This window comes from Mus pahari, chromosome 3 (genome assembly GCF_900095145.1).
Source record: "Mus pahari chromosome 3, PAHARI_EIJ_v1.1, whole genome shotgun sequence".
Lineage (NCBI taxonomy): Eukaryota > Metazoa > Chordata > Mammalia > Rodentia > Muridae > Mus > Mus pahari.
In genome coordinates this window covers 146,903,401-146,916,616 of record NC_034592.1, presented here as the reverse complement: position 1 = coordinate 146,916,616, position 13,216 = coordinate 146,903,401, and the positions used below count along the sequence as shown (strand labels likewise).

General features: G+C 45.7%; 1 non-coding gene across 1 annotated transcript; it reads right to left on the bottom strand.

The window, feature by feature from the left end:
- Nucleotides 1-5,067: 5,067 nt before the first annotated feature.
- LOC115063721 lies at nucleotides 5,068-5,198 on the bottom strand. Its single transcript, XR_003843602.1, has one exon. It is a non-coding gene; the product is annotated as a small nucleolar RNA SNORA17 (small nucleolar RNA).
- Between the last annotated feature and the right edge of the window lie 8,018 nt (nucleotides 5,199-13,216).

Genomic DNA, 13,216 nt, shown 5'->3' with positions numbered 1-13,216 from the left:
AGAATAAAAAAGGAACAGAAAGAAAAAAGGTGAGTTAGGGCGAAGCGGGTAGAAGGTAAAGAAAAGGAGAGAGAGAGAGAGAGAGAGAGAGAGAGAGAGTTTTAGAAATGACTCTGTTTGCTCAGAAGAAGATAATTAAAAAGATGTGTTTGGCCAAACATGGTGGCCCACACCTTTAAGCCCAACACTTGGGAGTCAAAGGCAGGCAGATCTCTGTGAGTACAGGACCAGCGTTGTCTACATGATGGGTTCCAGGACATTCAGCTAAGTGGTGAGACCTTGTCTGTCAAAGCCCCAATATATGAGGAAATACATTTTTGAAAATATGAAGAAAGGAACGAGGCCATTAACAATAGACGAGCCTTTGAGGGTTGTGAGGAGGTGAGATTTGGAAGGAGACAGAGTTTCGGGGTGGATCATACTCTCTCTTGACCTCAGTGATAGCTTAGTGATTGGGCACTCCTACGTTTGTCAGGTAGAATATTAATCTTCAATGACTATCTCAGCATTATATTTTTGCACATGTTCTCATAAAAAATGTTCTGTCCTTTCTCTCTCCTCAGAAACAGAGCTAGTCAACCCTAAAGCCATTAGATGGGGCAGATCAAGGTAGGTATCTGCCCTGAGGAGAAGGGTTCAAGGGGTACAGTGTGGGCATCAGAGCTGGCACAGGTTGGGGGGGATCTGTGTAGGAGGGGCTGCTGGCACCCAGAGCAGAACCAGTTAGATGTGAAGGGTGCCCCCAGTGCAGGGGCAGGAGGCAGTACAGAGGGCAAGTTGCCCCAAGGAGGAAGAGAAAAGCTCCCACAGGAGGTGGAGGGCAGTGGGAGCACCGAGTCATGTGAGGAGGGTGTCCATACAGGAATGCAGCCCAGTGAAGAGGCTGGACAGTTAAGTTCTTCACATCAGAGGAGACCTGGCATAGAATGTGGTAGCTGAAAGGAGAGTGTCCATCAGGGTGTATGTGGGAGAGCAAGACCCAGTAAATACAGTACAGTCTCAGTGTAGTCCAAAGGATGCCCAGGCAGATGTGGAGCATCAGAGCCTGAGAACATATAGCTGTCATGAGGAATAATAGCCAATCATAATACCAAGGGCATTCCCAGAGCAGGGTATTATGAGCTAAGCAGATCAAAGAGGGCACTGATTTCCAGGGAAGATCTGATGTAGCCACGGAACCCTAATCAAATGGACTGGGCATCTATAGATCAAATGAGCTAGGTGTTTATAGATCAGATGAACTGGGTGGCTATAGATCAGGTGAACTGGGCATCTATAGATTAGATTAACTGGGTGGCTATAGATCAGATGAACTGGATGACTATAAATCAGATGAACTGGGTGGCTATAGAGCAGATGAACTGGGCATCTATAGAGAGAACGTCCCAGGGTAGAACGCTCTCCATCAGTGTATAGCTGGGTGTTTTCTCATGGTCATGCGCACACACACATTTATATGTGATACATAACATTGTTGAAGTTAAAAGGAAGTAATAGTAGCACATTGCCTTGCTCACCATAATTACTCATTCCACAAGAGGACTGTACATTGCCCTTTGACTCCTGGGATTTATGGTAGGAATATATAGCCCTGCATCACTGGCTTTGGCCAATGAAATACCAGCAGCTGTAACCCAAGCATTGGAAGATTTGTTTGCCACTGCGCACACATCCTTACATGACTGCCAAAGCATTGGTACCAGACTGACGCATAATTTTTAGTGAGCAGATGAATGTAAAAGTATAGAATCTTTGAATAATTCAGAAAGGTTCTTACAAAAAAACCCGTACTATTATTGAAATGAATCCCCATATGTCATTAGTAACCGTAAATGTCAATTAATGGGTAAATATTACTATACTGGACTTTTAAAAAAGATTTATTTTTCATTCATGTATGTGTGTGTGTGTGTGTGTGTGTGTGTGTGAGAGTGTATGCTATATTGAAGAGACACACCAAGGCCTCTGTGGCACGTGTTGAGAACGCCTGACAGATTCAAGGGAATAAATGTTGTTGGCTCTTTGTCAAGATTTGAATGTAGTTTTTGTTCAGTCTCAAACACCAGATTTTTAAAATTCTAATTAAATTTTTTTTTTATGTGTATAGGTGTTTTGCCTGCTTGTTTGTCTGTGCACACCACATGTGCTCTCAGTTCCCGAAGAAGCCATAAGCAGGTGTGTCAGACACCGTGTGGGTGCTGGGAACCAATCCTGGTTCCTCTGGAAGACTAGCCAGTGCTCTTAACCACTGAGCCATCTCTTTAGTGCCTCATCTTCCATTCTTGATAACCTTTCTTCTGCTTGATCAGATCTATTGGAGATGTTTCCCACTGTGTCTTAAAAATTGTTTTGTTGAAATATTGATGTCCAAAAATTCTATAATTTTTTTTCAAGAATTCCACTTTCCATGATGGATGCATCTTCCACGTGGCTGGCTTGCTCACTCACACAGCTGCTTTTCTCGTCCAAGTTGCTGGCTTTGTCCTTGTGTGATGCTGGACTGAATTAATTTGCTCTGTTGTGTCCTTTCTGAGGATGTTGTTGTTGTTAACTTGGATTTATTTATCTCGTGTGCATGAGTGTTCTGCTGCAATAGGCATCGCGTGCCCAGTGCTCTGGGAGGTTAGAAGAGGGCATTGGTCCCCTTGGAAGTAGAATTACTGCTGTGAGTTACCATGTGGGCGCTGGACTGTGAACCCAAGCCTCCCACAAGAACAACAGGAGCTCTTGGCTACCGAGCCATCTCTTCAGCCACCTATGGATCATTTTTAACTAATAAACTCTGTGTATATGTTTGCATGTGCAGTATATGAGTGTGTTAGGTATATGCATATGTGTGTGTGTGTGTGTGTGTGTGTGTGTGTGTGTGTGTGTTGCATGCATCCATGTGTATGCACAGAGGCTAGGGGATGCTATCACATGGCCTCTATTGCTCTCTGCCTTATTCTCTTGAGACAGCACATCTCACCACACCTGCAGATCTTTCAGCTAGGCTAGCAGCCAGCAAGCTCCAGCAATCCTCCTGTCTCCACGCTGCTGCAGCACTCAGGTAACAGGTGGGCCGCAGCAAGTTGGGCTACAATTATCTTTTCACATGGGTGCTGGGGATCCGAACTCAGGTCCTCCCGCTCGCTTGGCAAGTGCTCTTACCCACATCACCATCTCTGTAGCTCCATCTTCTCGCCTTTCACCTCTCCTTTATGTATGTGAGTACACTGAAACAGCACACTCTTAAATCCTTGATCCCCACACCACTCAGCGAGGAGAAACAAATCTAAGTTACAACAGCAACAGCATCAAACTGTTAAGGGCCTGGAAACATACTTCAAATCAACTATCACCCACTAATACAGCACCAATAATTAGGAAACAGTATAACTAGCATGGAACATGCTATGCAATTAAGAAACTGACTAGTAACTAAAGGGATTTTTGTTTGTTTGTTTTCTGTTTTTGTCTTTCTTTTTATTGGCTCTTTGTGAATTTCATATCATGCACCCCAATCCCACTCATTCTCCCCTCCTCTCATACCCACCCTCCACCTTTGCAATCTCCCCACCAACAGAGAAAACACAATCTTGTTGTGGAAGCTGTTCTGCATTCCTTTTGCATACTTCTTTGCTTGCAAATGTTCATTACAGTGAGTTGTTGGTCTGGTTCAAGGTCTCCAGGTTCTGGATCCTCACTGGGACTCCTCTCAGTATCCTGTCGTTGCCCTGGGTCATGGAGATCCTGTAGTTTTGGATCTGTGGGACTGGTCCCTTCACACCCTCCAGCAGTTCATCAATGGGGTAGATGTTGGGGTGGGCCAATTCAAAGCCCTGGATCTGGGCCTGAGAGGCATCTGACCTGGGTGGCTCCCCAGCTAACTTCCTGCTCCTGTTCTCACATCCTGGGACAGGCTCACCCATAACCCTCACATCCAGTTCTACTGTGCAGCCTAGGTTAGGTACAGGGCCTGGTCTCCCGAATGCTGCAGCAGGCTAGGGACAGGGCCAGCTTTCCCACTCTGATGACCTCAGGGGCAACTCTTCCGCCTGTCGTAGATGGTGAGAGGCAAGAGGGGAGGCATCTCCCCCCCCCCCCCGAGTGCTGCAGCCAGTGAGCAGCAGAGCCAACTTTACTGTTCTCATGAACCCAAAGCCTGGTCTCCCACCTACCACAGGCAGCAAGGGGTGAGGGGGAGAGAAAGATATTTCTCCCTCACTCATGCCGTCCCATGAGAGACAAGTGGCTTACTCACAACTCCCACAACCATGGCCAGCTCCACTGTGCCGGGTGATGTTCGGAGCCCACTCTCCCAAGTACTGCAGCTGGTGAGGGGTGAGGGTGACTCTCCTGCTTTCATGCCCTGGGACCAGTTCTCCTATGATACCCAGGTGAGGGGTGGGGCCAGTTCTGTATAGCCATCAGATATAAACATGACCCTGGATGGCGGACCAGAGCAGGGACGTCCGCCTGGCCTTTGGTGGTAACAGTCCCTGCTGCTGCAGAGCCATAGACCCAGACAAGGCCCCAGTGGAAGCACAGACCAGGACCCCACCAAGGTCCCAGGTGGCATCACCAGCTACTCACATCTGGCTGTTCCTCACTACCCTCCAGTCTCCAGTTCTGCCTCTCTTCATTGTGACCACATCCTTCTGTTTCTCTTTCCTGTCTATTTCTCTACCAATAACTTATTCCTTTTAGTGGTGCCCAGGGTTTCTGAGTGTCTGGGGTCATCTCAAGAGTGGTCTCAGGTGTGCTGTGGCATTATGTGACCAGGCAGGGGTCATCTTGGGCATGGTCTGCCCCCTCAGGCCTGTGCAGGGTTTGCCCACTGGTCATCTCAGGCTAGCTCCCTGTCTGGACCCATGGTGCTAGACTGGTAGTCATCTCAGGCTGGGTCGCCCAGGCCACTGCATGATCCCATGTGGGGTTCATCTGTCTCCTGCCCCAGGCTGAGATCCCGGGTGAGGGTCTTCTAGTCTCAGACTTTCTCTTGCTAGTCCATGAGGCCTCGATCAGGGTGATGTCCTGGGAACCTATCTAGACCGGTGGTCACACCAAGTTTGGTTTTCTTCAGGGAATGTTAGGCTATTAACCATCCAGATGTTCATAGGTCAGAATGCTGAGCATAGCATAGCCTCTCTCCTCTCTGCCACCTACTGATACACGTGTGACACAGCAGCCACACCTGCAATGCCTCTAGGAACAGGTTGGCTTTGGTTTTTAAAGATGAGGTCTCGCTATAGAGCCTTAGCTAAATCCTGAAAAATCACTGCTGCGTGTTCACTGTTGCGTGTTCACTGTTGCGTGCGCTGGTTTTGAACTTGGACTGATCTTCTTACCCCTGTCTTCCAGATACAGCTATTGCAGGCTTGTACCATCATGGCCTCTTAATAACTGAATTCAAATGGTCTTAGTTTCCCCAATCAAATGATACTCATTAGCAGATTGGCTTTAAAAAAAAAATAGCAGCTGGGCAGTGGTGGCGCACACCTTTATTCCCAGCCCTTGGGAGGCAGAGGCAGGCGGATTTCTGAGTTCGAGGCCAACCTGGTCTACAAGAGTGAGTTCCAGGACAGACAGGGCTACACAGAGAAACCCTGTCTCGAAAAAAAAATAGCATCTCTTGTTGTCTGCAAGAAATGCACCTGACTGGCAAAAATAAACACAGCCTTATGGCAAGAGAATGGAAGGCAGCCAGGCAACTGAAACTAGGAAGCAGGTGGGTTAGAACTTAGAAGAAGCAAAGGTCGCTTCATATTGACAATTCATCAAGAGCACAGTATAACCTTTAACATTTTTGCATCAAACACCTGAAGTTTCTTTAGACAAACAATATTTGAGGTAAACACAAAGACTGACTGACATAGATCCATCAATAGTCAGTGACTAATAACCCATTCTTGCCAGCTGGCAGGTGTAACTTTAATTTTTTCAAACCTTATTTTGAATGATGGTTCTTAAACTCTTTAACCTCACTCATAGCCCACCACCCACCAGAGGTAGTGGGAAAGAAAGGATATTGGGGAAGTGGACCTGTTTAGAAAGGTTCTTTGGAGCAATTTCCATTTCTGTTGTCTGGAAATGAGCAGTTCAGTGCACAGGTTCGCAGCAGCGGCTTCATCTTCTTGCAAACACACCATGGATACACCAGCAGTCCAGTTCCGTACAGCTGGGATACCAACACAAGTCAGCAGTGGTGAAACTACCTAGCAGAGACAGCCAGGCTTTGGCTCGAGTCAGCAGGAGGGACCTGGAGGAACACCAGGACTTCTCGACTGTGCCTCTCACAGAGAGACCCACGGGGGTTGCACAGCTAGCTTTATAAGCAAAAGCCTAGCTCAGCCTCCAGCATTGTCCGTTGAGTCCTATTTATACCATCTAAACATCACGTGTGCTCCACGGGTCTTGCCTTAGCCTGTGCGTCTGTCTCAGCTGACATCACTCTGCCCATCAGCTTAAGTCTGTGGAAGTGGCAGAAACTGCTAACACAACACCAGAATCTTTTTGGTGCGTTTCTCTCTATGGAGTCCCCACAAATGCAGCTTGACTACACAATGTATGGCAGACCAATACATATGTGTTAGCAAAATAATCCTTCATCATGAGTCCTTTCATATGGTCTTAGTTTCCACAATCAAATGACACTCACTAACAGATTGGCTTTAAAAAAAAAAAAAATAGCAGCCAGGCAGTGGTGGTGCATGCCTAGAGGATGTTTATCAGAACATCTTCTCTCCTGTGTCTGCTTCAGCAAACCATTCCTTCACAAGCCTGCCTTAGCTGTTCACACCTGTGTCCACTTTAATGAAAATGTTCTTTCGTGTGTTTGCCCCAGCAAAACACCATCCAACTGACTTTCCGAAGAAACCTCAAGTTTCCACTTCAGACAGGTGATTTAGTTGCAAAGTAACATCAGAGTGAAAGGCATTATAATACTTAACTGGACTTAACTGACATTCCAGAATGTTCCATCTCATCTCTTCAGTTCATAGAACTTTCTCTAAAATAGACACAAAGCAGGTTTTAATACATATAAGAAAATTGAAGCTGGAAGTGGTAGCACGTGCCTTGAGTCCCAGCACTTGGGAGGCAGAGGCAGGGGAATCTCTGAGTTTGAGGCCAACTTAATCTACAGAACTAGTTCTAGGACAACCAGGGCTACACAGAGAAATCTTGTCTTGAAAGAAACGAGAGAGAGAGAGAGAGAGAGAGAGAGAGAGAGAGAGAGAGAGAGAGAGAGGAAATACGTTTTCCCATTCTATCTGATCATAATGAAGTAAACTAGAAGTCAATAGCAAAAAAACTATAGACAGTGTAAACACTCTTGAGGATTGAATGGCCCACTCATCGAAGGGAGCTATGTGCACCACTGTGACCACAGTACACTCTGGCAACACACGATTTCATGATGAGTGGGTCATCAGAACATCAATAGGAAAAAGTGTAAATCCCTAAGATGAAAGGAAAACGGAAGTCAGACATCAAGGTGTGTGCCTTTAATCACAGGTAGAGGCAGGAGGACCTCTGGGAGTTAACGGCTAGCCTGGGCTACAAAGTAAATTCCAGACCAGCAAGGGCTGCATGGAGATCTTGTTTTTCATTCTGATTGTTTGTAAGCCAGAAACACAACATAATGATGGATCTTCTGGCTCAAGAGGAAAGCAATACTAAAAAACATTCATAGCTGCAAGTGCCTACATTAAAAAAAAAATCAAGGGACTGGTAAGCTAGGTCTGTTGGGAAAGTGTTTGCCTCATGAGCATGCCACCCACATAAATGACAGGCACAGGGACAGGAACTTGCAATCCCCATCCTAAGGAGGCCAAGATAGGCAGATCCCTGGGACTCATTGGCCAGTCAAAATCTAGTTTACGTCATGAGTTCCAGGCCAGTGAGAGACCCACTCTCAAAACACCAAAGTGATTGACATCTTTGGGATGATGTCCAAGGCTGAGCTCTAGACCACGCTCCATACACAAGCATACAGGCTGGCGTTGGCCTCTTCCCTCCCCCCCCCAACCCCCCCCCCCTCTTTGTTGAATCTCTATCTGATTTTGGAGTCAGAGTAGCACTGGATCTGTAAAAAGATCCTACATCATTCCTGACTTCCTAATTTACGAGCAGAGTCCAGTTGTTACTACTCTGCACAATTAGCCATGTGGACCTGGATTTCCCGGTGTATGAGAATACAAACTTTTCAGAGTGCGCTGCGGCGATCTGATTTCATCGCTGTCTGCTGTGATGTCTCCTTCCCCATCCATGGCTTCATCCATTTGGATCTTCGTTCTTTTCCTTTTGTTAAGTTCAGCCAACGTTTTGTCAATACTGTTTATTATGTCACGACCTGACCCTGTGTTTCATTAACTCTTCTGTGTCTTCATTTCTGTATCATTATTTTCTTCCCTGATTCTCACTCTCTCTCTCTGTCTGATGATTTGAGGGTTGCCTTGGTCATATTATTGAAGAGTACATGCCACATGGCATGACCAGCAACTTGGCAGGGCCATGTGGCACAGAGCAACAACTGTAGAACTTCTGAGTCTAATGAGCGCTCTGTTTATAATTGTACCTTACTTTAGACTAAGGAAGCAACAAGTCTCATATTTTGGATTGCAATAGATTTTTTTATGATGATAAAAATGTAAGGTTATATTTGCCACCGCTTACTGTATATGTGTCAACCCTGGCTTAAGATACACTCTATAGGATGATAAATTTTAAGGTTATATATGATAAATAAGGTATATTTGATAATCAAGATAAATATGAATTCCTAAGGTCTACTCAGGTTCCCAGTAATATTTGTCTAGCTTCTTTTTTCTTTTAAGTGTTAGATATTTGGATCAATCCAGCTATACCAAAAAGCCCTGCAATATTATATAATGGCAAAGTATAAAAGGACTAGTAAAGTTGCCAGTCTCTCTACGGAGTATATCTATGATTAAAAGTTTTATCTTGATATTAAAAGAGCCTCAATTTAAAAAGCGTTACTTTGAAGGCTAACAGGTATGTTATGTAAAGTTCTAGTCTTATAAAAGCTACTATCTTACTGTAAAGTGTTAAAAGACAATTAAGAAAAACAAGTTAATGGTCAGTCACCTTATAAATAATCAAATTCTTTAATGTCTTCAGAAATATACTTGTAGTCATACTAAGTCCTGATATAATTAATTACAGGAATAAGCCTTATTTAGTCTCTTGTATATGTTTTCAACGTAAAGCCTAAAACGAGTAACCAGAAGCAAGCAAGTTTGTCTAGTTTATATACATTGAATAGACTCATGGTTCTCAAATGCTTCAGAGATTTACAGAATATGGCATATAAAATGTTTAACCAAAAAAGTCTTTTATGATAGAGAGACATGCCAGCTCCTGGCAGCACCCAGAATCTCCTCCAAAGGAGATGATGAACACAGAAGGCCATCCACCTGCAGCTTGCCTTAAACACAGCAAAGCTAGACACTGGGCTAAAAACTGCCCTTCACCTCAGTCGCTGCTGGGAGGCTGTCCAAACTGTGGACGAGTGGGACACTGGGGACGAGCGGGACACGGGGACAAGCGGGACACGGGGACAAGGCGGACACTGGGACGTTGATTGCTCCGCCTTGCCTAGACAAGGTAGGCTTGTCCCCCAACTCCCTACTCCACAGGACAGCCTGCTGGATCTCCTGGGCCTGACAGACAAAGACCGGTGCTGCCCTGGGACCTTTGCCCCCCAGTGACCATGGAGGAACCTAGAGTGACTCTCCAGGTAGCTGGTGAGTCTCAGTCACTTTTAATAGATTCAGAGGCTGCTTGGTCTGCACTTCCTGCTCACACAGATGAAATTCATCCTTCTCATGTCTCCGAGGGGGTTGATGGCCACGCTAGGGATGGATTTACCAGCTTCAGCAGCAGCAGCTAGGCGTCAGCTGCCTTCTTAGTTCTCCTAAGTAAAAATCAGTCCACAGGCCTCAATTTCCTAGAGCGACTACTAGGTCTGGACACAGTTTACCTTGTTATGGGACTCAGAAAAGAGATAAACTTGATTCAGAGTAACTTTTTACTATTCCTTTATTTAATGGAACTTGCTTCACAAGGACGGATCTCAGTTAAGCAACCATCTGTGTCTCGTGGCGAATGACTAGAGAGAGAAGAAAAGGTGTAAAGTTTACAAAAGGTCAGAGGACACAAAAGCTTAACTTGCGCTAACAAAATGATTTAAGAAACTCATTTTATAGAAAATAAAAACTGCTTCGGATTTCTTTCCCTGGCTATGATACTGATATAGCGAGGCTGTAAGTGTTTCCAGTTTTAATATTAATCAATGGAATTCTGATAATCTATTAATCTAGCTCTGGTTAAGTATTGACTTCTAGTATCACAGTCATAAGCTCAAGATTTTAAATTCCCCTTGGTTGTCTTCTAAGTATAAACTTAAAGGTGCATTTCATTGTGCTAAAAACATCTGTCCAATCTATATACAGCCGATCTTCTAGACAGCGGAAAGAGTGTTCACGCTTTTAACCCAAAATCATTTTGGGCCCTCAGGCTTCTACTATGACACAAAGGTTTGAATCTACTGCCTTTTCTACAATGTGGATTCCACTTCAGATGACAAACGGTGGGAATGCTAACGTGTCTAAACTTATCTCTCTTCGTAAACTTAAGAAGTTCTTGAAAACTTTGGAGAATCAACTTGAATGCACCTCTCAAGGGACTCCGGATAAGTACTCCTGTTCATCACGGCCTCAGTTTCCCTGCCTGTTCCTGAGGAGGGGGCATCTCTCCCCCTTCCCCTGCTTTTGGAATTCCCTCCCCCAACTACCAGTACCATGGGCCTAAACATTTCAAATGAACATCTAAGAAAAAAGAATCCCCCTAAATGCCTTACCTTTATCTCCTGCCCCATACACCAGACCTAATCTGTTCACCATCCTTCCAGGTCTAGGTGTTCCCTCCGTCATCTGTATTCTGGGCAGCTTCAAAGCAGCCGCCTGAGCTGGTCCAGCTTCACAAGCTTCAAATAGACCTGTGCCTTCCTAGTCCCAGGTGATCCCACAGCCTGGACAGTGAGCGAGACACTTGGCTCTCCCAAGACTGGACCAGCATCCTAGCTGTCTGGTCCGAAGATGCCAACACCCCAGTCAGCAGGAAGCAATCCAAAGAGCATGGTGGCCTTGTTCCTGCCTCACCATCTCCCTTTCCTATTTCCTCAGCTTTCATGGCAAACAGAAGGGAGGAATGGCATGAATCTGCTGCTCCCCCAGCCTGACCTCAGCCAGCAGCTGTCATCACTGGTTTCCAACACTTAAAAAGGTCCCAGCCACAGCACAGGGCTCCCTCTGCCTTGTTCATTCTGTTTCCTGATCTGTGTCTGTGTCTCTGTGTCTTTCTGTGTCTCTGTCTCTGTGTCTCTCTGTGTCTCTGTCTCTGTCTTTGTCTCTCTCCGTGTCTCTGTCTCTGTGTCTCTGTGTCTCTGTCTCTCTCTGTGTCTCTGTCTCTCTGTCTCTCTTTCTCTGTCTCTGTCTCTCTGTCTCTGTTTCTCTGTCTCTCTGTCTCTGTCTCTCTCTGTCTCTGTCCCTGTCTCCCTGTAAGACCCCCCACTCTGAGATCCTGTTTTGCTCCCCCCCCCTTCCCAATAACCCTTATTGTTGGTGGCTTCAAACAGCTACTTGGTTCTTATACCCATAGCACCCTCCCAACCCCGCAACACTAGGTAAGAGAAGAGGTTAGAAGGGAAAGGGGCCGTGGGACTCTAGACCATTTCCTGATGATTAGGGGCATAAAGTGCCTTGGGGAGCAAGTCCAGTCTTTGTCACCAGGACATCTCCAACTTCTCTTTGCTCATGAACACTTTACAAACCACAAAAGCAGCAACCAGGAGCAACAGGAGGGAGCAGCAGCAGCCTCCCCTCCCCTCCCCTCCCCTCCCCCTCCTCCTTTTCCTCCTTTGGAACACCACTGTCTGTCTCTGGGCTCTGGTATTTATTCCCTTTCCAGAGTCCCCAGAATTAAACTATCTGCAGCTGGCAAATTCAGGCCCCTCCCAGACCTCAAAACAATCATAGTTAATGGCTGTAGACAAACTGAAGTGGCCTCATACAACACACCCATGATTAAAACAGAAACATTCACATCACATAAGTTATTCCCTTTGTGTTACATCTGTTGCCAAGTGTGATCTCTCAGCAGCTCGCCTTGGTCTGGTCCCAACCCTCCAAGGAACCTTCCACTGCTTAATCCTACCATTGACTGTTTTAGTTAGGGATTCACTGCTGTGAAGAGTCACCACAACTATGGTAAGTCTTATAAAGGAAAACATTTCATTGGGGCTGGCTTACATACAGTTCAGAGGTTTAGTTCAGTATCATGGTGGGAAGCATGGCGGCATGCAGGCAGGCACACATGGTGCTGGAGAGGTAGCTGAGAATTCCACATCTGGATCTGTAGGTGGCAGGAAGAGAGAGTGACACTTCCTGGATCTAGCTTGAGTGTCTGAATCCCTGAAGCCGGGCCCCAGTGACTCACTTCCTCCAATAAGTCCACATCTCCTAACAGTGCTGCTTCCTTTGGGCTTGTGGGGGATATTTTTGTTCAAACCACCATACTGACTTAGGGAGAGGCAGCTCCTGGGCATGAATCTCTGACTATCACATATCTGCCATGGCCCATGCTCCACTGAGTGAAGAAATATAATAAATTAAAATGAAAACAAATCTCCCCACCGACATGCCTCGGGTGTGTGTGCGTCTCTGGAGACGGAAGCCAGTCCCTCGAAAATGCTAGGATCTACCACTGAGTATTGGTATCATTAGTGTGTATGTGTGTGGTGTACGTGAAGCTGTGTGTGTGTGTGTGTGTGTGCGTGTGCGTGTGCGTGTGTGTGTGTGTGTGTGTGTGTGTGTGTGTATGATGGGACAAGAGTGTTCAAGTGGAGGTCAGGTGACACTGGCATCACTGCTGCCATTTTCTTTTCAGGCTCAGTCACAGAGGGGAGCTAAGGTCAAGGTCCCAGATCCTAGCCGAGATGGGGACTTCCCTGCAGCTGAACAGCTCCTGTTGTAAACAGCTGTTGGAATCCAGACATGTCAGGGACAATTTGTAAGGAGACAGTTGTCTGAGTCCAGCCATCTCCTTTTTTTTTTTTTAATTTATTTTAATTAATTTATTTATTTTATATTTATTTTTTATTTTATTTTTTTTTGTTTGTTTGTTTGTTTCTCTGTGTAGCCCTGGCTGTCCT